Below are 22,902 nucleotides of genomic sequence, written 5' to 3'. Positions count from 1 at the left end.
TCAGCCGTATCATATGCTTCTTCCTCCAGTCGGGGTAGTAACCTGCACTTTGGGTAATTCTTGGAGGGGCACTCGAGTCTATATTCCTTGGCCGCGAGGACTTCAGTCCATCTGTCAGCTAGCAGATCTTGATCAGCTTGAAGCTACTAGTGCTTTTTCTTCAGGCTATTTGTTGTGGCCATAAGCCGGCGCTTGAAGCGCTCATGTTCGACGGGATCCTCTGGTATGGCGAATTCATCATCACCGAGGCTTGCCTCATCTTCGGAGGGGGGCATGTAACTGTCATCCTCCTCCTCTACCGCTCTCTCAGTAGAGCTGGCTCCTCCATCCTCTCTGCTCTAAATCTTGCTGGAGGGGATTGTTGTTGGATTCGGCACTATCCGGAGTGTTATTATCTCATGTGCTGGTATCACCACTTTTGCTTTGGCGGGACTTAGAGCGGCGCCACTGACGTCGGCGCTTGGGTTGCTTCTTGGAGGGGTCATCCTCTGCTATCTCGTCGCCATTGCCTTCTTTGGGTGTATCCACCATGTATATGTCATATGACGAGGTGGCTTTCTTGTGCCCTATAGGCGCTGGTTCATGTTCGTCTCCTACATCGTCGTCCATACCGTCGATGTCTTCAGACTCGAAGTCGAGCATGTCGGTTAAATCATCGACAGTGGCTACGAAGTGGGTGGTGGGTGGGCGTCGAATTTCTCCGTCGTCCGCATGCCAATCCTGTTGGCCATAATCCGGCCAGGGCTCTCCTAACAAAGAGAGAGACCTTAGTGAATTTAGAATGTCGCTGAAGGGCGAGTGATGAAAGATATCCGCGGCGGTGAATTCCATAATCGGCACCCAATCGGATTCGATTGGCAGGGGTGCGGATGGTTCGGAGTCCGGAAAAGAGTCCGGCAGCTTGGAGTCACGGGCTGCGCAGAGGATTAGGCTGGTGTTCGGCTCGATCTCCGTTCAGACTGTAGCCCCTGAGACGGTGTCTAGCCACCCATCCTCGATTGGCGCAGTTGGCTCCGAGCTAAGGGTCGGAGCTGATGCGGGCGCGGCCTCTGGGGTACTATTTGTGTTAGAATAAATCCGAGGCCACCATCGATCATCCGAGGACCAAAGCAATCACACAAGCATGACACGGAGATTTGTTAACGAGGTTCACTGATATGGCTACATCCCTGGGGCCTGACTACGGGCGCTCCTCCCCGTGACACCGTCACAATACCACACCCCGGCCGCCCGGGCGCCGGCACACGCCGCCGGATCCCCCTCGTGCCCGTGCTATTATGTTGGCATAGGTTACATCGTGTGTCTACCCCCGATATATATGAGAGGCCTAGGATACAAGTGTCCTATTAGGACACAACTCCTACCCTGTCTACACACAGTCCAAAACCAAGTCCAACTGTAACCTATCTTATACAATAATATTTGACACAACTCTAACAAACTCCACCTTGGCGAATATTCTCCACCACCTTGGATTCATCCATGCGTCGAACCTCCATGTACATTGGACTTGAGATACGCCATGAGCACCGCTGCTACTCCCAGATTCCATATGACTCCACCTGCAACTGTAGTCCCTTCTCGTCTTCTTCACAGTCAACACTTGAGCAAAATTAAGTTTCTCATTACTCTACTTTGTGCTCCCAACTTTTGGAGTTTCCGTTCAACGCCATCACACACCGATAACTTATCTGCGTGAAAATGAACAACTCACATATTGGATGTCACATACAAGAGTTACCTGAACTCAACATCACCGCTCTTTTTTGACCGTCTGTCTGAAACTTGAAGGAATTTCACCATCGCCCTGTGTCACCTTGAGTCAAATTCACAGTTGTCTCATCCTTTTTCCCATAAGTCTTTCACATGTCCCATAGCTATAGCAGTCTGCCTCCTTCTGTATTTGTCATCCGCACTTTGCCATGTGCACTGAACACCACAGAATATACGGCCATGTACTCTCTCAGCTTCTGACAATTTCAGACTTTCCGCCACTTTCTTAGATTCTCCATGGTCAACTCTTGTCCATCAACCGGCACAGATAGACCCAGTCACCAACCTGAATCCGGTACTCGTCCACACTGCTTCAACACCCTTGCACACTTTGTCTGATCACATGTATGACCACCAGTGCCTTGGTCTATCGCTGTGTCCCGTGCTTACCGCACGCCTCGCCGCTATCACCGTGTCGAGCATCTGCTGTCTCGGTCAAGTCTCCCGGGTAGCTAGCCCACACGGCCTCAACCCCCACACTACAGAGAACCATCGATCATCACCGACCGATGCCAAGTATCATGCCTCCATCAGACCACTAGTACCCAGTCCGATCCACGTGTCTCTCGCTATCCCGCTGAAATAGGCTTCGACTCTCCATGCATTTACGCTGTAGCTCCTTCCATCAGCACAGAGTGAAGTCGTCCATCAGACTCCGGCTCCACCTTCAACATGACTCCATGTAGCTGGCCAAGCTACCCTCGCGCCCTGTCGACTTCAAGCTCTCTTTTGTGCACCGTCTTGAATCAACCCCGCGCCATAGTTTGTCGAAGCCGCACAAGCCCTCAAGCCTGCACCACGTGTTTCCACGCCCCAGAAGTTGGCCACCATCAGCATCATGCTCCTATGTCATCATCGCTGAAATCACCGCCGTCTTCTGCTTTGACAGACATCCCCGTCAGTCCATCAGACCGTCCAGTCCGACCCAGCTGAAATTATCCAACTGCAACCATGCTCCACCCTGCATCTTGTCTGCCTCACACGTCTGTGCATTGCCATGATGCCCTGTGTATGCATGATCCTCTTTGTGCAACACACCTTCCCATCTGACTACGCTGTCGAACAACACCATTGCTGCCAATATGCCATCTCAACGTAACAGACAAATAACTCCAGAAATAGCCCTCGGCAGTATCCGTGCACGTGTAACAACCAGTTCAATCAACTTTATTACAACCATAGCAGCACGTGGACTTCCTTGACCAATTCTTATTCTCTTGCTCTTTTATCTTGTTCACACGTGAGACCAATGTGATGGCAGCCAATGGATCCCATATTCCAAACACGTTTCAGCACTTCTTGGGAATCGATAGTTTTTTCAACAAATCTCATGCACATATACATACAGCCTCCTGAAGCTCTCCAGCTTGGGACCCGGTTGCCCTCCGGCCACATGCCCGCAACGCACGACAACACGCTGCAGCTCCCCAAGCCACACATCGAACCTGGCCATGCACAAGTCCCAGCTCGAGCAGCCTAACATTGGCATTGCCAGCTCGAAACCAGTGCAGCCCAGCCATGGGCCACGACCTGCTATGCCACCGCCCGCGCCTAGTCCGGCTCGGTCAGCCCGCTTGGCCACCTGACAGCACCTGCTGGCTCCTGCGTTGCCCTAACCTGGCACTGCCGCTGCTTCGTTGTCTCTCGCTCGCGCAGCCGCAACCTTCGATCAGATCGATTCGATCTCGTCGACTCTCGGCTGCTGCCGCCACTAAAGCATTGCCGCCTCGGCTGCTGGCCCACCTTTCGCGCTGCCTGCTCGGTCCGGCGCGCGAGCGCCCCACTAGGCCATGCTGCCGTCCGGCCACGCGCCTGCCCTAGCGAAGTGCCGCTGCTCAGCCGCAGGACTCCTGCCTCTGTGTGCTTCTCCGATTGCTTCCGACACGAACAGAACTCCCGCCGCTATCATCGATCTTCTCCAGTGGCAGATCTCGACCACCGATCGATTCGACAAATTCTTCTCTACCTCTAAATCAACATCTCCAGCCTTCGAATCGAACCTTGCTCATGATACCACTTGTTAGAATAAATCCGAGGCCACCATTGATCATCCGAGGACCAAAGCAATCACACAAGCACGACACGGAGATTTGTTAACGAGGTTCACCGATATGGCTACATCCCCGGGGCCTGACTACGGGCGCTCCTCCCCGTGACACCGTCATAATACCACACACCGGCCGCCTGGGCGCCGGCACATGCCGCCGGCTCCCCCGCGTGCCCGTGCTATTATGTTGGCATAGGTTACATCGTGTGTCTACCCCCGATATATATGAGAGGCCTAGGATACAAGTGTCCTATTAGGACTCAACTCCTACCTTGTCTACACACAGTCCAAAACCAAGTCCAACTGTAACCTATCTTGTACAATAATATTCGACACAACTCTAACAATTCGGCGGTAGAACTAGGTCATACCCATCGTGACAGTGCGGCGTGCCCGGCTGTGGCTCGAATCCGTCGAAGATCAAGTCTCCGCGGATGTCGGCCGTGTAGTTCAAACTTCCAAATCTGACCTGATGGCCAGGGGCGTAGCTTTCAATCTGCTCCAGATGGCCAAGCGAATTAGCCCGCAGTGCAAAGCCGCCGAATACGAAGATCTGTCCGGGGAGAAAAGTCTCACCCTGGACCGCATCACTATCGATGATAGTAAGAGCCATCAAGCCTAACGGTGATGACACAGAGGAACTCTCAATGAAAGCACCAATGTCGGTGTCAAAACCGGCGGATCTCGGGTAGGGTGTCCCGAACTGTGCATCTAGGCTGGATGGTAACAGGAGGCAGGGGACATGATGTTTTACCCAGGTTTGGGCCCTCTTGATGGAGGTAAAACCCTACGTCCTGCTTGATTAATATTGATGATATGGGTAGTACAAGAGTAGATCTACCACGAGATCGGAGAGGCTAAACCCTTGAAGCTAGCCTATGGTATGATTGTATGTTGTGGTTGTTGTTCTACGGACTAAAACCCTTCGGTTTATATAGACACCGGAGAGGGTTAGGGTTACACAAAGGTCGGTTACAAAGGAGGAGATATCCATATCCATATTGCCTAGCTTGCCTTCCACGCCAAGTAGAGTCCCATCCGGACACGAGACGAAATCTTCAATCTTGTATCTTCATAGTCTAACAGTCCGGCCAATAGAGATAGTCCGGCTGTCCGGAGACCCCCTAATCCAGGACTCCCTCATCCATATTTAGTGCTAAACTTACGGAAAACATTAGTATCCATAAAAGATTTAACACAATCAAACTTAGGTATCATACCTGACTCCTTACCTTTGTCGAGATCCCAATCTTCAGAGTCGCGTTTAATTCTCTCCAATAAATTCCATTTGAATACAATAGTCTTCATCATAAAGGAACCAGTACAAGAAGTATCGAGCATGGAGCGATTGTTGTCAGAAAGCCGAGCATAAAAGTTTTGAATAATCATTTCTCTTGAGAGCTCATGATTGGGGCATGAATATAACATTGACTTAAGCCTCCCCCAAGCTTGAGCGTTGCTTTCTCCTTCGCGAGGCCAAAAATTATATATATAATTACGATCACGATGAACAAGATGCATAGGATAAAACTTCTGATGGAATTCCAATTTCAACCATTTGTAGTCCCATGATCCCATATCATCTCATAGCCTATACCATGTCAATGCATCTCCCTTCAAAGATAAAGGGAAGACCTTCTTCTTGATAACATCATCGGGCATACCTGCAAGCTTAAATAATCCACAAACTCCATCCACATAGATTAAGTGTAAGTCGGGATGCAATGTTCCATCTCCTGCAAAAGGATTAGCCAGCAGTTTCTCTATCATAGCCAAAGGAATTTCGAAGTAAACATTATAATTTTTAGTAGGTTGAGGGGTAACTAATTGTGGTTCCGGATGAGGTGAAGATACCCCAAACAAACCCATCAAAGGATTATGTTCCATAGTAACAAGTGACAGTAAATTTCAGCACACTATATAAAATTTTCCTTACCAAATTCCACCTACCAAAGGCGCTTCACTCCCCGGCAACGGCGCCAGAAAAGAGTCTTGATGATCCAAAAGTATAGGGGATCTATCATAGTCCTTTCGATAAGTAAGAGTGTCGAACCCAATGAGGAGCAGAAGGAAATGATAAGCAGTTTTCAGTAAGGTATTCTCTGCAAGCACTAAATTATTCGTAACAAATAGTTTTAAGATAAGGTAATTTGTAACGAGTAGCAAGTAATAAAAGTAAATAAGGTGCAGCAATATGGCCCAATCCTTTTTGTAGCAGGACAAGCCTGGACAAACTCTTATATGAAGGAAAGCGCTCCCGAGGACACATGGGAATTATCGTCAAGCTAGTTTTTATCACGATCATATGATTCGCGTTCGGTACTTTGATAATTTGATATGTGGGTGGATCGCTGCTTGGGTGCTATCCTTACTTGGACAAACATCCCACTTATGATTAAATCCTATTGCAAGCATCCGCAACTACAAAAGGAGTATTAAGGTAAACCTAACCATAGCATGAAACATATGGATCCAAATCAGCCCCTTACGAAGCAACGCATAAACTAGGGTTTAAGCTTCTGTCACTTTAGCAACCCATAATCTACTTATTACTTCCCAATGCCTCCCTCTAGGCCCAAACAATGGTGAAGTGTCATGTAGTCGACGTTCACATGACACTACTAGAGGGATGACAACATACATCTAATCAAAATATCGAACGAATACCAAATTCACATGAGTACTAATAGCAAGACTTCTCCCATGTCCCCAGGAACAAACGTAACTACTCACAAAGCATATTCATGTTCATAATCAGAGGGGTATTAATATGCATAATGGATCTGAACATATGATCTTCCACCAACTAAACCAACTAGCATCAACTACAATGAGTAATCAACACTACTAGCAACCCACATGTACCAATCTGAGGTTTGGATACAAATATTGGATACAAGAGATGAACTAGGGTTTGAGATGAGATGGTGCTGGTGAAGATGTTGATGGAGATTGACCCCCGTCCGATGAGAGGATCGTTAGTGATAACGATGGTGATGATTTCCCCCTCCCGGAGGGAAGTTTCCCCGGCAGAACAGCTCCGTCGGAGCCCTAGATTGGTTCCGCTTCGTGGTGGTGGAGTTTCGTCCCGTAAGCTTGCTTATGATTTTTTTCTCGGACGCAAGACCTCATATAGCAGAAAATGGGTATCGGAGGGCCACCAGGGAGCCCACGAGGCAGGGGGCGTTCCCAGGGGGTAGGGCGCGCCCCCACCCTCATGGCTGGTGGGTGGCCCCCCTCTGGTACTTCTTGCCCTCAGTATTTTTTATATATTTTGGAAAGAACTTCCGTGAAGTTTCAGGACTTTTGGAGCTGTGCAGAATAGGTCTCTAATATTTGCTCCTTTTCCAACCCAGAATCAGAGCTGCCTGCATTCTCCCTCTTCATGTAAACCTTGTAAAATAAGAGAGAATAGGCATAAGTATTGTGACATAATCTGTAATAACAGCCCATAATACAATAAATATCGATATAAAAGCATGATGCAAAATGGATGTATCACATATCAATCAAAGTATCCCAAATTTCCTTTGCATTCTCAAGACGGCTGATTTTTTTTGAATTCTTCGGGGCACAATCCGTTGAAGAGAATATCACAAGCTTGAGCATTGTATTGCAACATCTTCAACTCTTCCGCACTAGCTTCACGGTTCCATTCTCTCCCATCAAAGAATTCACCTTGCAAGCCAATACACACAATAGCCCAAATGGCGGGTTTATGTCCAAGAATATGCATTTTCATCTTATGCTTCCAACTAGCAAAATTTGTTCCATCAAAGTAAGGACCTCTGCGGTGGTAATTTTCCTCACTAGATGCCATAATCTCCTAGGTTGTGAAACCAAGGCTATGATCACCAAAAGCTATGGAAATCAAGGCAAATGGAGACCAAAGCTCTGATACCACTTGTAGGATCGAAAGTATGTCTAGGGGGGGCGTGATTAGACTACTTGACCAAATAAAAATCTAGCCTTTTCCCAATTTTAAGTCTTGGCAGATTTTAGCAACTTAGCACTAGTCAAGTAAACAACCTACACATGAAAGTCTAAGAGTATAGCAACGAATGTAAAACATTGCACATGAAGATAAAGGGAGGAGTTTGGAGGGAGAAAACGCAATGTAGACACGGAGATTTTTGGCGTGGTTCCGATAGGTGGTCCTATCGTACATCCACGTTGATGGAGACTTCAACCCACGAAGGGTAATGGTTGCGCGAGTCCACGGAGGGCTCCACCCACGAAGGGTCCACAAAGAAGCAACCTAGTCTATCCCACCATGGCCATCGCCCACGAAGGACTTTCCTCACTAGGGTAGATCTTCACGAAGTAGGCGATCTCCTTGCCCGTACAAACACCTTGGTTCAACTCCACAATCTTGATGGAGGCTCCCAAGTGACACCTAACCAATCTAGGAGACACCACTCTCGAAAAGGTAATAGATGGTGTGTTGATGATGAACTCCTTGATCTTGTGCTTCAAATGATAGTCTCCCCAACACTCAACTCTCTATCATAGGATTGGATTTGGTGGAAAGATGATTTGAGTGGAAACCAATCTAGGAGACACCACTCTCCAAAAGGTCATAGATGGTGTGTTGATGATGAACACCTTGCTCTTGTGCTTCAAATGATAGTCTCCCCAACACTCAACTCTCTCTCATAGGATTGGATTCGGTGGAAAGATGATTTGAGTGGGAAGCAACTTGGGAAGGCTAGAGAACAAGATTTATGTGGTTGGAATGGAATATCTTGACCTGAACACAAGTGTAGGTGGTTCTCTCTCAGAAAATGTATGATGGAAGTGTATGCATGTTCTGATGGCTCTCTCCATGAATGAAGAGTGGGTGGAGGGGTATATATAGCCTCCACACAAAATCTAACCATTACACACAATTTACCAAACTCGGTGGGACCGAATCAGAAAACTCGGTCAGACCGATTCAGTTCAAAATGTGAACGTTAGGATTTTCGGTGGGACCGACTTATCAACTCGGTGGGACCGATTTCATTAGGGTTAGGACATAATGTAAGCTCGGTCAGACCGATTACAAAACTCGGCGGGACCGATTTTGGTAATAAGCAAACAGAGAGTTGGTTAGGCAAACTCGGTGGGACCGATTCGCTCATCTCGGTTGGACCAAAACGTTATGAAGGTGAAACAGAGAGTTTGCATTGCGAACTCGGTGGGACCGATCAGTCATCTCGGTTAGATCGAAACATTCGAAGGGAAACAGAGTTGCAATCCCATGTCGGTGAGACCGAGATCCCTATCGGTGGGATTAAAGTGACTAGGGTTTCATGGCAGTGGCTATGTCAAGTGAACTCGGTGGCGCTGAATGGAAAGATTCGGTGGGGCCGAGTTTGACTTTTGGTTTGGGACATATGTCGATATGAGAAAGGGGTTGAGGGTTTTGGAGCATATGACTAAGCATTTTGAGCAAGAACCTCATTAAGCAACACCTCATCCCCTTTTAATAGTATTAGATTTTCCTATGGACTCAATGTGATCTTGGATCACTAAAAGGTAAAAAGTAGAGTCTTGAGCTTGAGCTTGAGCCAATCTTTTGTCCTTCGAATTTTGAGGGGTCCACATTTCTAATCCATTCCATGCCAATCATTGAGCTTTCCTGAAATATTTATCTTGAAATAGTATTAGCTCAATGAGCTATATGTTGTTAGGAATTACCAAAACCACCCAGGGACAGTTGCACTTTCACCTTCCTCCAGGGCATCAACCGCCTGCTGGGATGAAAGAATCTGCACAAGTGGCCGGCTGATCAGCCGACGAAAACAGAACCAAGCACAAGAGAAAGAAGAAAAAAGAAAGGGAAAGACTTACGGTAGGAGGAGGGTTGGCTCGAGAGTACGACCGCTTGCCGAACTGCCACTCCCCCTCCGAGAGCTTGCAGTTCGAAATGTAGCTGACCAGAAGGGCCACCTCCACGTCTGGCATCTCCTTCATACACATCCGGCATGGGTCTCGGTGCCCGCTCATTCGGCTGATCAGATGAGGCTGGCTCTGAAGAGGGAGAACTCAGCGCGCCATGAAGGCGGTCAGCAGATCCGAGGCCTGGGGGCCTTTTGACGGTGTCCTGGACTAGGGGGTACTCACCACGTTATCTCCCGATCTGTTAGATAGGGCCGAGGACCCACATGGTCGTATACTCACGGGCCAGTTCGGACGGCTGCCGCATACATGGAAGATGCTACAAGACTTGGTGATCAAGACAAGGACTTCTCCCCACCGGCGTATTCGGCTAGGACTCTTGTTATCCTAGGCCTCTGCTGCATTATATAAACCGAGGCCAGGCTAGTCGATAGATATATACAACAATCATACCATAGGCTAGCTTCTAGGGTTCAGCCTCTATGATCTTGTGGTAGATCAACTCTTGTACTACCCATATTATCAATATTAATCAAGTAGGACGTAGGGTTTTACCTCCATCAAGAGGGCCCGAACCTGGGTAAAATATCGTGTCCCTTGCCTCCTGTTACCATCGATCCTAGACGCACAGTTCGGGACCCCCTACACGAGATCTGCCGGTTTTGACACCGACATTGGTGCTTTCATTGAGAGTTCCACTATGTGATCGACAAAAGGATCGATGACTCGCCTGCAGATTAACTACGACTTCAGCGTCTTCTTCACCAGTTCGACTGGTCACCTTGGTTCGACCAAGAATTGCGCCCCGTGTTCAGATCACCATGTTAGGATGAGGGCCTTCATAAAACATCAACTCGGATCTCTATCAAGATCACGGAGGAATCATCTATGGAGCTCGGGGGCTCAACGTCAACATCGGCCTCAAGCGACCGTGCTATTTTTTTGGACAACGAACTCGTATCTGCCGCCACCACCTCCTTGAGTATCACTTTGGCGATCTCTTTGGTGGAATTGTGTGGAATTGAGTCTATAACAACCCTGGAAAATTTCGTCGAGTTCCGATGGAGGAATCTCTAGCAATCCACGATATACCGGAGCCCTGTCAAATCTGGATGGGAATTTGGAGGAGTTTAGGGCGTGGTGTCCAGCTTCTAGCTCGGACGTCCTTTCGAAGATCCAACCGTTGATCGGCTGCAGAATTCCTATATCTACCACGTCTCAAAATTTCAGCTCGATCCGACCGTCCAATCTCCGGGAACCTTCCGATTAGTGCATCACTTTTCGGATCTATTTTTTGCGCGAAAACAAATCCGACCCGAGTTCATCTTTTTTATGAACGGGATTTCGGACATCCCTTTTGAAGGAAGTTTTGTATGGGGTATTATGTTTTGTTCCCGAACACATCCCACTAACTTTAAGATCTTTTCAACATGATCTTCAACATCATGCTGGTGTCAAACCAGTCTGGCAATATTACGCCACGGCTGCCGACCTGCGCTAGACACGTCGTCACTTTAGCTGAGCTCAACTTCTTCGGATCATCATCTCGGCAAGCCGAACAAGAGTCCGGCATCACGAAGGATAAATCATCATCAACATCGCCGCCCCATGGATTACATGGAGTGGGCATATTGGCATCGCCGCACGGTCGCTTCATCAAGCCGGCATCGACCACATCACGACCTGCATCGACATGGCCGCACTATTGCTTCTTCAAGCTGGTGTCCATCACGCCGACCTACTTCGACATCTCGGCTGGACCGGGGGCTTCGCCATCTCTTCATCAACCTACTCCGGACACTTCGGCGTCACTAGCCGACCAGCTCTGACACGTTAGCTGGGCCGAGGGCTTTGCCTTGGCGAGTCAACCTTTACCAGCATTGCCATGCCGTCGTTTTATCGCCCATCAGGCAATGGGTGTGCGGAGTGAGTCCCAATTTTGGGAATCACCTTCCTTCGGATTGCTACAACAAATAAACTAGGTGCAATTAATCCCAGTATTTTTTGCTTGTTTGGGTTCATTTTTCCCAAGGAATTATTACTCTGGTTTGTCCATGATATGTACACAGGTCTATCAAATGGTGACCGCATTAACGACAGTCGCGTGGTGGTTCGATCAGTTTCTGTACATAGACCGGCGAACGCTGCATCCGGATCTCGGACCGACCTGTGAATTCAGGCTTTGCCACGCCTTTACTACATCACGCCGACGCCCTGCATCGACATTGACTTCGGCGCCAGGCCATATTTCTTCTATTCCTCACTTTGCATAAATTATTTATTACGCAACGTTTTTTTATTATCATTATTACTATTATCTCTGGTTTGCACTATTTTTTGTGCACAGGAAAATAATCCGGGGACTTCGGCGTCACTCTGCCGATCTGCATTGATCATGCTATGTCACCACTTCGGCGTGTCGAGCTCTCCGCTCTGCCACCTCGGGACTAGCTTGGGGGATGGAACCTTGCCCCGCATCAAGCTCGGACCGCGTCATCAATACCGAACACATTAACCAGCTAAGTCGCTTTCATGCTCAAAGCTTTAATTTCTAACTTGTGTTCGGTTCGACCAAGCATTATACTTTTTCGGAAAAAAGTTGCTTGTAAAAAATTTCCTTGTCCAAACTTTGTTTGTGATGCATAAATTCAAATACCCAATTCATTTGGGGGCTTCCTTCATGAAGCTTTTCCACTTGCATATGATTATACTTGTATGGCTTCATTCCTTGTTCGTGTATTACGCCACAATATGCACCATATTGACTTAAGCGATTTGCAAGCTAGGTTGCCTCGCTCCTGTGTTTACCCCTACGTTCCCGATTGTTCGGATAGGGAGTAAAGGGAGCACCTCTGCGATTGTCACGATCGGGTCGCCCGAGCCGGACCTCAGACTGGGTGAAGCCGAAAGCTAGCGCTCTTATAGTTTTCAATAATGGTCGGCACACAACGGAACTCATGAGTACAAAAAATCTATTGCACAAGTCTCATAATAACAATGAGCACCAAAGAAAGGTATAGGTGGGGGTACTATTTTCTTCGAAGATGCTTCTTACACTTCACGGTAATATAGCATAAGTTCCCTAAGTGCGCTTTGTCTGTTACAGCCTTATGGCCTGATTGCCTCGTTATTGGAAACACCGTCGATATTCTCGACAGATGGAGTACATAACACTTTTCGGTCCTTGACCGAAGAGGGAGAAGCCGATGGTCGGTTAAGACGCGTTTAAAGTTTGGTTGAACATAGATATGATATAAGTACTTCGGTACATGCAATCATTCTTTTACCCAAGTCACTTGGGGGCTCTTAAATTTATATGAGCCATTTTATGATAAGTGTTCTTCTTCTTAGTCGTTGCAAAGTTTTACTATTATTATTATCTATTACTCCTTTTTTCGACACGAGCGTGTGGTCACTAGCCGGGGAGCCTAATTTCTCTCTCAAAGCCGCTAGAGTTTAGTTTGCTAAACTGGCCTAATGAGAAGTACTCCGCCCTCGTGATAGGAGATTGAAGCCGTAGGCTGACCCGCTTGAAGTCTTGAGATAGGATGTATCATGTTAAAGCACGACAGAAGCACTTCTTTTGCTAAGGCCAATTTTTGATTGGCACCTAACACTTGATCTTGTTCGGACATCGGGTTTTTACTGACGTTTTTTGGTTTTCCAAGCGTATGGAACTTTTAAACTATTTGTGTGTTTTCAGCACAAGTCTCGCAGTGCAACGTCTGACACCTTTAGGGATTCGGCAAAAACATTCTCAGATATTGCTATATATGCATCGGTTTCGAATTGTGTCTTCGGTCAATAGTTGGGTTGCCCGGCTCCTGCACTTGCTTCCTACGTTCCGTTTTGTTCGGCTAGGCGTGCAAAGGGAGAACCACTGCGATTGTTCTTCCAGCTCACGTGGTTAAGCACCTCAGTGGAGAAAGCCGAAAACTGACTTTCACAATAACCGTAAACTGGTCAGCTATCTGATGACTATGTTAAATGATGGGCCGTTCACAACATTGGCCGAAGTGTTTACGGCTTGACCCCGACTGTCGCCGAACACTACCGGGGGCTATTAACTAGCCTCCCAAACTAAATCCTCAATATTTTGCTCTTACATTAGAGCTGAGGTTTAATGATCATGCTTAGCATGACAACCCAAAGAAAGGAACCGATAGCTTGACTATTTTCTTTGGAAGACATTTCTTCTGTTAAACAGTAATATAACTCTCTGCGTACCTTTGTTTATAAAACCGTATGGCCATATTGCCTTGTTTGTTGTAAAACTTTGCCCTCATAAAGGCTTTATAAAGTAGGACAAACACTCCTCGGCTACTGGCCGAGGAGGTGGAAGCCGATGGTCGGTCAACAGAGTTTTGTACAATGCGAATCCGAGCATTAATGACGTAAAGTACTTCGATACATAGAGTCATTACACATAATTTGCGATTTTACTATGGATATTGATCCTTAATTCGGCCACCCGTGCCCGCATTAACGTTCGGGGGCTACTGGGCTTCGGGCTTATTATTTACAAATATTAAAGGGGCACATTGATCCCCTGATCTGGTGTTACCACCCGACCAGTGTCTCGGGGGCTACTGCATTGCTAGTCCAATGCAAAAAAAATTATGTGCAATATAGTTTCCGAGGAGATTTTGATCCTCAGGTTGGTCGGCCGCACCCAACCTGAGTCTCGAGGACTGAGCACACCACTTTTAGTGTCCCGAAGTATTCGGCCGAGCTTGGACTTGATCCTCAGGCCGATTTTGCAAATCAACCTGAGTCTCAGCGGCTACTGGGATCAGCGGTCTTACGTCATCCTTCAGGTGCATCTCGGGTTTTAGACCGATACACACCTTGAGGGCTACTGGCTATATATCTCGGCAGAGAATAAATTGCACCAGTCAGAAATATTGACAAAAAATCGGCCCATAGTCGGGGTGGTGCACCACCTCGAAAGCAGTCCAGCATAAAGCTCAGGCGCTAGTGGCTGGCTCCATAGAGGGCATTTCCAGCATTAAGCTCGTCTAAACTCCTTCAACTTTTTTGAACCAAGGTTATATGACACCTCGGATATATTCCGGCGTTGGAGCCCGAATACAGTCCAGCGTTGGAGTTTGGATATAGTCCGACATTGGAGCTCGGATACATTCCGGCGTTGGTGCTCGGTCGCAATAGATACCTCGAATACAGTCCGACATTGGAGCTCGGACGCAAGAGGACACTGCCTCCCGGGAACAACTTCAAACCTGAGGTGTGGCATAAAAATAACAAGGCATTGATAAAGGCCGGAAACTTAAAGGGGCTCCTCGGATACCCGACGTGTAAACTCGTCGAATGCATTTCGGCGATCCTCAAGATCGAAGATGGGAAGATTTGTTGAACCAGTTTCCAAGACCGACAACCGAAGATGAAGAATAGTTCGGAAGAATCGAGGAGCGTCTCTAACTTGAAGACCAGTTCCGGGGACTACTGACGGTGTCCTGGACTAGGGGGTACTCACCATGTTATCTCCCGATCTGTTAGATTGGGCCGAGGACCCCCATGGCCGTATACTCACGGGCTAGTTCGGACGGCTGCCGCATACATGGAAGATGCTACAAGACATGGTGATCAAGACACGGACTCCTCCCCACCGGCATATTCGGCTAGGACTCTTGTTATCCTAGGCCTCTGGTGCATTATATAAACCGAGGCCAGGCTAGTCGATAGATATATACAACAATCATACCATAGGCTAGCTTCTAGGGTTTAGCCTCTACGATCTTGTGGTAGATCAACTCTTGTACTACCCATATCATCAATATTAATCAAGCAGGACGTAGGGTTTTACCTCCATCAAGAGGGCCCGAACCTGGGTAAAACTTCATGTCCCTTGCCTCCTGTTACCATCGATCCTAGACGCACAGTTCGGGACCCCCTACACGAGATCCGCCGGTTTTGACACCGACACCTTTCGACTCCACCATATCCTCGAGCTGGGCAATGGCGGCTGCGGAGGCGGCCGACAGCTTCTTCGGCTTGAAATTCCAGTTGTGGTGGGGCTCAGCCGGCGGGCCGGCTTGATAGGCCGGCAGGTTGATGAAGTCGTGCTCTGGGTGCACGTTCTTCACGTAGAAGTAGGATTTTTTCCATAGCTTGACAGCCAGCATCAAGCTGATGGCTGGGAAGGAGTTGTCGGTCCCTGGGTGCCTTCCCGCGATGAAGGCGCTGCACCGGGCCGCCTCGTTCTTGGCTGCGGTTCCAAGCTTGGTGTAGAAGAATTCCCCCCACAACTCGATGGTGGGGGGAATGCGAAGATATCCCTCGCAGAGGGTGATGAACGCCGACAGAAGCACCACCGTATTCGGCGTCAGGTGGTGTGGCTGGAGGCGGTATAAGCGGAGGAAGGAGCGGAAGAATTCGCTCACCGGCAAGCCGAGGCCGCAGATGAAGTGCGAGCGGAAGAAGACCCGCTCGCCTTCCCGCGGTGCCGGCGAGATCTCTGTCTCGGGCGAGGGACGCGCCTCCATGAAGCCTTCACCGGAAAAATGCCGCGTCTGGCGGAGGAACACGATGTGGTCCTCATGGACGTTGGAGCCCTCCCAAGCCCCGTCTAGCGCCATGAGGATTCGAGCAAGATGATGGCGCGCGACGACGACGAGTTGGCAAGCCTACGGCGGAGCAGCGACGCTGTGGGAAGGATGCACTGGACGGTGGTCGGCCGCAGCAGCACTTAGGCGAGAGGCAGGGGTGCGGCGGCAGCAGCAAGGAGAGAAAGGAAGAAAAAGGGGGAGGGCGCACGTGCGTCTGCCACTCCCCTCCTCCCCCTACTTATAGCCCCATGCAGCGAAGCCGAGGGTGCGAGAACGTGGGGGTCGTGGGATTAACTGTGCCCACGGCCCCGTGTTTACCGTGCAGTAACTGTGTGCAGTTACTGCGCCTTGGAATGGCAACCGACTCCCTCGGCCGCACCGGATCTGCGCGCGTGTCGCGGCCCGGTAGTGGCGGGCTCGGCCTGCAGCGACGTCCTAGGGTTCAAAGAATATTTGGGAATTTTCTCAGATTTTTGTGGGCCATAAAAATGAGGATTGCTTTGGAGCTCATTGAACTAGCTAGGGTTTTAGAGAAGAAAATGAATATTTTTCATTTAAGAAAAATATTCCCAAGATTATTTTGAGATGGATCAGAAGGGGAATTGTGATTAGAGAGGGTAATGATGCACTCTGGTGAAAGCCAAGGGTACCCAAGTGTTTAAGTCCATATGAAAAGATTCAGAAACCCCAACTTTCAAAATAAATCCAAATGAAAAGCAGGCAAATAAGAGAGGGCAAAATCAGGCTGTCACAAACCTCCCCCACATAGAATGAATCTCGTCCTCGAGATTTGGTTGCTTGGGAAAACCACTCTGGATAATGAGCCGTTAGGAATTCTTCCCGCTCCCAAGTTGATTCTGACTCTGACTAATGCTCCCACTGAACCTTGTAAAATTTTCTCACTTTACTGCAAGTGACCCTTTCCATTTGATCCAAAATTTTATACGGTCTTTCTTAATAGTTCAAATCATTTGCCAACTCTACCTCGGCCATAACAGTCCTTTTCTCAGGCGGGGATATGCAATGCCTTAGTTGTGAAACATGAAACACATTATGCACGTCTGCCAATTCAGCGGGTAGTTCCAACTGATATGCAACAGTACCCACTTGGGACATAATCGGGAATGGACCAATAAACCTGGGTGCCAACTTTCCACGGGTCTGAAATCTCTTGACTCCTTTCATAGGGGTGACTCGGAGGTATACGTGTTCTTCGGGTTCAAAATTGATCTGTCTGTGCTTTCATCATGATAACTTTTCTGTCGAGATTTGGCCAGTTGTAATCTGTCTCTGATTTCCTTAACTTGCTTCTCAGCTTCCATCATGAGATCTGTTCCAAAGATACGGCTATCTCCAGTTTGAGACCAATTTAATGGAGTGCGGCACTTACAGCCATACAGAGCTTCATACGGTGACATCTTTAGACTGATCTGGAAGCTGTTGTTGTAAGAAAACTCGGCATATGGCAAGCAATCTTCCCATTTATTTCCTTGGGCTAAAGCACAGGCTCGCAACATATCTTCGAGTATTTGATTTACCTGCTCTGTCTGTCCATCGGTCTGAGGATGATAAGCAGTACTATATTTTAGTGTTGTCCCCAAGGCTTGATGGAGACGGGACCAAAAGCGGAGGTAAAAGGAACCTCAGTCGGAAGTGATGGTTCGAGGTACTCCATGCAGACTGACAATTCTGGATACATACAGCTGCACAAGTTGATCTGCTCGATATCTGGTGCTGATCGGAATGAAGTGAGCAACCTTGGTTAAGGTGTCCACTATGACCCAGATTGCATCATTTCCTCTCTGAGTCTTAGGCAATCCCATAATGAAATCCATACAAACATCATCCCATTTCCATTGCAAAATCGGCAGCGATTGGCAGAGTTCGGCTGGCTTCTGATGCTCTGCCTTCACCTTGTTGCATATGTCGCAACAGGCCACAAAATAGGCAATGTCTTTCTTCATTCCATCCCACCAAAATATTTGTCTAAGGTCCTCATACATTTTCGTGCCTCCCGGATGAATGGAATATGAGGATTCATGTGCTTCCAACAGGATTTTCTTCTTTAAGTCCGGCTGATTGGGTACACAAATCTGGCCATGGAATCGAAGAGTACTGAATTTGTCCTTGGAGAAATTTGGGGTCTGCCCTGCCATCGGGCTCTTGGCATGCTTCTGCAGTTTGATGTCAGCTGGCTGGGCCTTGCGGATCTCTTCCTCATGTGTGGGGGTAATTTCCAAAATATTAGCGAGGCCAGCATCCACTATGACCAGGTTGAGCTGAGCGATCTCCTCTTGGAGTTTGAGAGGCAAGGATTTCGATATGACATTTAAGCTGACAGGCTTTCAATTGAGGGCATTGGCAACCATGTTGGCCTTTCCCGGGTGGTAATTTATTCCAAGATCATAATCCTTGACCAACTCTAGCCATCTTCGTTGACGAAGATTTAAATACTGCTGAGTAAATATGTATTTAAGGCTTTTATGATCGATAAAAATTTGGCACCTTTTTCCAATGAGGTAGTGTCTCCAAATTTTTAGCGCATGAACCACCAGCCAATTCCAAATCATGAGTAGGATAATTTCCCTCGTGGGCCGTAGCTGTCGCGATGCATATGCTACTACCTTGCCGTCTTGCATAAGTACGCAACCGAGGCCTTGCCTAGAGGCGTCATAATACACATCAAAGTTGCGATAAATGTCTGGGAGAGTCAATACAGGTGCGGTTGTCAGCCGTATCTTTAGCTCATTAAAAAATTTCTCATAGTCCTCCGTCCATTCAAACTTCTTATCCTTTTTGAGCAGCTCCGTCATGGGTTTAGCAACCTTGGAAAACCCTTTAATGAAACGACGGTAATATCTAGCTAATCCAAGAAAACTCCAGATCTGTGTCACTGTCGTGGGCGGCAACCAATCGAGCACATCTTTTACTTTGCTCGGGTCCACGGTTATACCCTCAGTGGATAGTACATGTCTGAGAAACCCAACTTGCTTGAGCCAAAACTCACAGTTATTGAATTTGGCGTAGAGCTGATGGTCGCGGAGTCATTGTAGCACTGCTCGGAGGTGATCCTCGTGCTCGTATTCACCCTTGGAGTAAATGAGGATGTCATCGATGAATACTACCACGAATTTGTCGAGGAAGTCCATGAATACTTTCTTCATCATATGCATGAAGAAAGAAGGGGCATTGGTGAGACCAAAGGACATCACTGTATATTCATAAAGACCGTACTGAGTAGTGAATGCAGTCTTAGGAATATCTTCCTTTTTAATTTTGAGCTGATGATATCCGGTCCGTAAATCAATCTTAGAGAATACCTTAGCCCCACTGAGCTGATCAAAAAAATCATCAATCCTTGGCAGCGGATATTTATTTTTGATGGTGATCTCATTCAGCTGTCGGTAATCTACGCACATGCGGAGGCTGCCATCCTTTTTGTCCACGAAAATAGCGGGTGATCCCCATGGTAAAGAGCTGGGACGAATATATCCTTTTTGGAGCAGTTCATCAAGCTGTTTCTTTATCTCCACTAATTCTGATGAAGGCATCTGGTAATACTTCTTGTATAACGGTGCAGTTCCGGGCACAAGATCTATTGCAAATTCCAGTTCTCGGTCTGGTGGCATGCTTGGCAGTTCTTCTGGAAATACATCAGGGTACTCGCTGACCACAGGAATTAATTCTAACTCAGCCACAGCGGTGAAAACCAATTCTTGCTTGGATATATTCTTGCGAGCATAGAATTTGGTAGTCTGCCCATTTAGACTGGTCAAAGTTACTTCTCGCGTTGCGCAGTTTATACAAACTTGATATTGGGTCAACCAATTCATACCCAATATAATATCCAACTTTTCAGACTCAATAATTATCATAGAGGTTGGAAAGTAGACTCCATTGATATTGACCTCTAGATCACGGCAGACCATGTTGCTCTTGATTAGAGATCCCGAGGTTTGTACCATCATATTTTTGCCCAAAAGTGTACAAGGAAATTTATTTTGGGCAGAAAAACTCCGAGAAATAAAAGAATGGGAAGCCCTAGAGTCAAATAAAATTACGACAGGTATGTCATTAACAGAAAACATACCAATGGCGACTTCGGGGTTCTCTTGTGCTTCATCGGCTGAGAGATGATGCACGTGCCCAGTAATGCTTTGCTGGGTTAGGCATGACTCTATAAACTTGACTTGTGGCCTGAATGGGGCATCCGCCTTGTTGTTCTTGGGGGACTGTTTGGCATAATGTCCGTTCTGCCCACAGATGACGCACGAATTGTTGCACTGACGCTCCTCACGTATTGGGTTGGTCACGATATTCCTGACTTGAGTGGTGGTCTTGTTAACATTATGTTTCCAATTTGGCTTGTATTCCACCTGAATCTGCTGGTAGGTTCGAGCCTTTTGCACTGGTTGCCCATCCTTCTTTGGCTCAAACTTACACTTGTTGTCGTTGCTGGCAGGCCTATTATCTGATATAATCTTGTGCTCCCGTTTAGAAATGAAATCCTTGTTTACCAGTGTTTGGAAATCTGGGAAGTCAAACATACTGAGAGTACACCGGAGTTGCGGATTTAAGCCTCCAAGAAATCTGTCAATATTCCTTTCTACGGTGGCCACGTCATAAAGGGAGTAACGGGCCAGATGATTGATTTTTTGCAAATATTCCCCCACAGACTAATTTCCTTGGACGAGTGCGAGAATTTCACGCTGCTTAACCTTCATAACTCCGGTAGGGATATGATGTTTCCGGAACTGGTCCTTAAATTTTTCCCAGGTGATTTCTTCATCAGCAGGCCACATGGCTTTTCTATTTTCCCACCATATGGCCGCAGCACCTTCAAGATAATGAGTTGCAAATGGAACTCTATCATTTTCTTCAGTACGAGTAATCTCAAGCTTTTTCTCAATGGTACGCAACTAATCGTCTGCGTCCAACATGGGTCAACAATCTGACTGAAATTGGGTGGCTTGGTCCTTTGAAAATCTGATAGCTTTGAGTAATGACCGTTCTGATTTCCATTATGTCCAACCATAGCTTGCACACTTCTTAATATTTCAAGCAGATCATTGTTCCTTCTTTCCTCAAACATACACATAATTTGCTCGGTGGAGGGCGGATTTGGCGGTGGAGGCGGTGGCGGAATGTACGGCTCAGGAGAATGTCCTGCCTGTCGTGCGGAACGACGAACAGGAGTTCCCTCATGAACGTTGCTACTGCTGCCTCTGCGCATCATCCTATTGTGGATTTTTCCCAGGACAACGCAATCGAGATGAGAAACATCCAAGAATAAATTTGGCGAAAAGCCAGCGACAAATCCTAGAAGAAAGCAAAAAGCGAAGAAAATACGGCGAATAAAGTCCCAACACAATTATACCTTGACTCATACATGAAAGATAAACAACATGACAGGTTCAACTACTCTCATACATGCAACGAAACATCATGACTCGTACGACTACATCTGTACATCATCCGGACGATTGCGAATATTCCGAGGTACTACTGCTCTGCTGGTGCTGCAGTGTCCTCCCCTGAAGCGGACTCGGATCCTGAACTGACGTGGTTAACGGAAACCTCTGGGTTAAAGGTAACATGACAACGCTGCCTCAAGGGCTCTCCCTCGGGGGCAGGGGCAGGATGAAGCATCAGGGCTACAAGAGTGGTGAGAAGTGAAGCCCACTCGACAGGAGTACCGAGAGGGTTCACCGTCGAGGTACCTGAGCTACTTGGGGGAGTAACCGGTGAAATAGGAGAACTAGAACTAGCTGGAATATAGGGAGTAAATCCCAGAGAAGATGGAGTAGTGGCAGATCTAGTAGTGACCAAAGCAGCGGCCAAAGCAGTACGGGCACGAGTCAGCTCTCGAGCCAGCTCGTGGATCATAAGATAGCTAGCAGTGACATAACGAGCAAGGTGGCTAGCAACACTATCAGACTCCGGATTAATGATCTGGAAGCGGACACTACCATTGTCGTGTAGAGAAGGGTAGTAAAAGAAACCTGGATGGTTTTGCATTCAGATCTTGTTGTAGCGAAGCTCAACAAGGACCTCGAATGCAGCAAACTGGACAGCCTGAGAAGCGGTAGAGGCGTAATCGCTCCAAGAAGTTTGAGTGAAAGAGCCGGAATCGGAACTAGTACGCAGAGTAACCACTGCGTGATACTCACACACTGAATCAGCTAGATGCTCCCGGTACACACGATAGACTAGATCATCTCCGAGGGGGTACAGCCGACGCCACACGTTGCGAAGAAGGTGCGATGATGTGTACGGCATCAGCTACAACTGGCACGGATACGACACCGGAGCCATCTACACTCACAACCATTAGCAGGTTAGCATAAAAATTTAAATCAAGTGCATGCAATGCAACAATCAGCTACATTAGCTACCGACACTCAACTAAAACTCGTATCTAATGTCCAGTTAACACGTCAGAGTCTAGCGTGGCCTACAGTCAGCGCGGCTCTGATACCAAGCGTTGTGGCACCCCGGCTCAAAGCGACCGGTTTACCCTACATTGCCAGCCCAGACACCATGTCTTCTGGCAACACACAACATCTTGGTACAGAAAACAACCGCTTTATTGATGCTAGCGGGTCGGAGTTTATATTACAACAGATGTCAAGG

The 22,902-nt window shown here is 47.6% G+C and overlaps 1 pseudogene; it reads right to left on the bottom strand.

Moving 5' to 3' along the window:
- The window catches only part of LOC125532890 (uncharacterized), a 165,924-nt pseudogene extending 149,625 nt beyond the window's left edge, over positions 1-16,299 (bottom strand).
- Between the last annotated feature and the right edge of the window lie 6,603 nt (positions 16,300-22,902).

The sequence above is a fragment of the Triticum urartu genome, chromosome 2A (genome assembly GCF_056163025.1).
Source record: "Triticum urartu cultivar PI428250 chromosome 2A, HENAU_Tu73, whole genome shotgun sequence".
NCBI classification, from domain to species: domain Eukaryota; kingdom Viridiplantae; phylum Streptophyta; class Magnoliopsida; order Poales; family Poaceae; genus Triticum; species Triticum urartu.
This window is presented reverse-complemented; position numbering and strand designations above follow the sequence as displayed.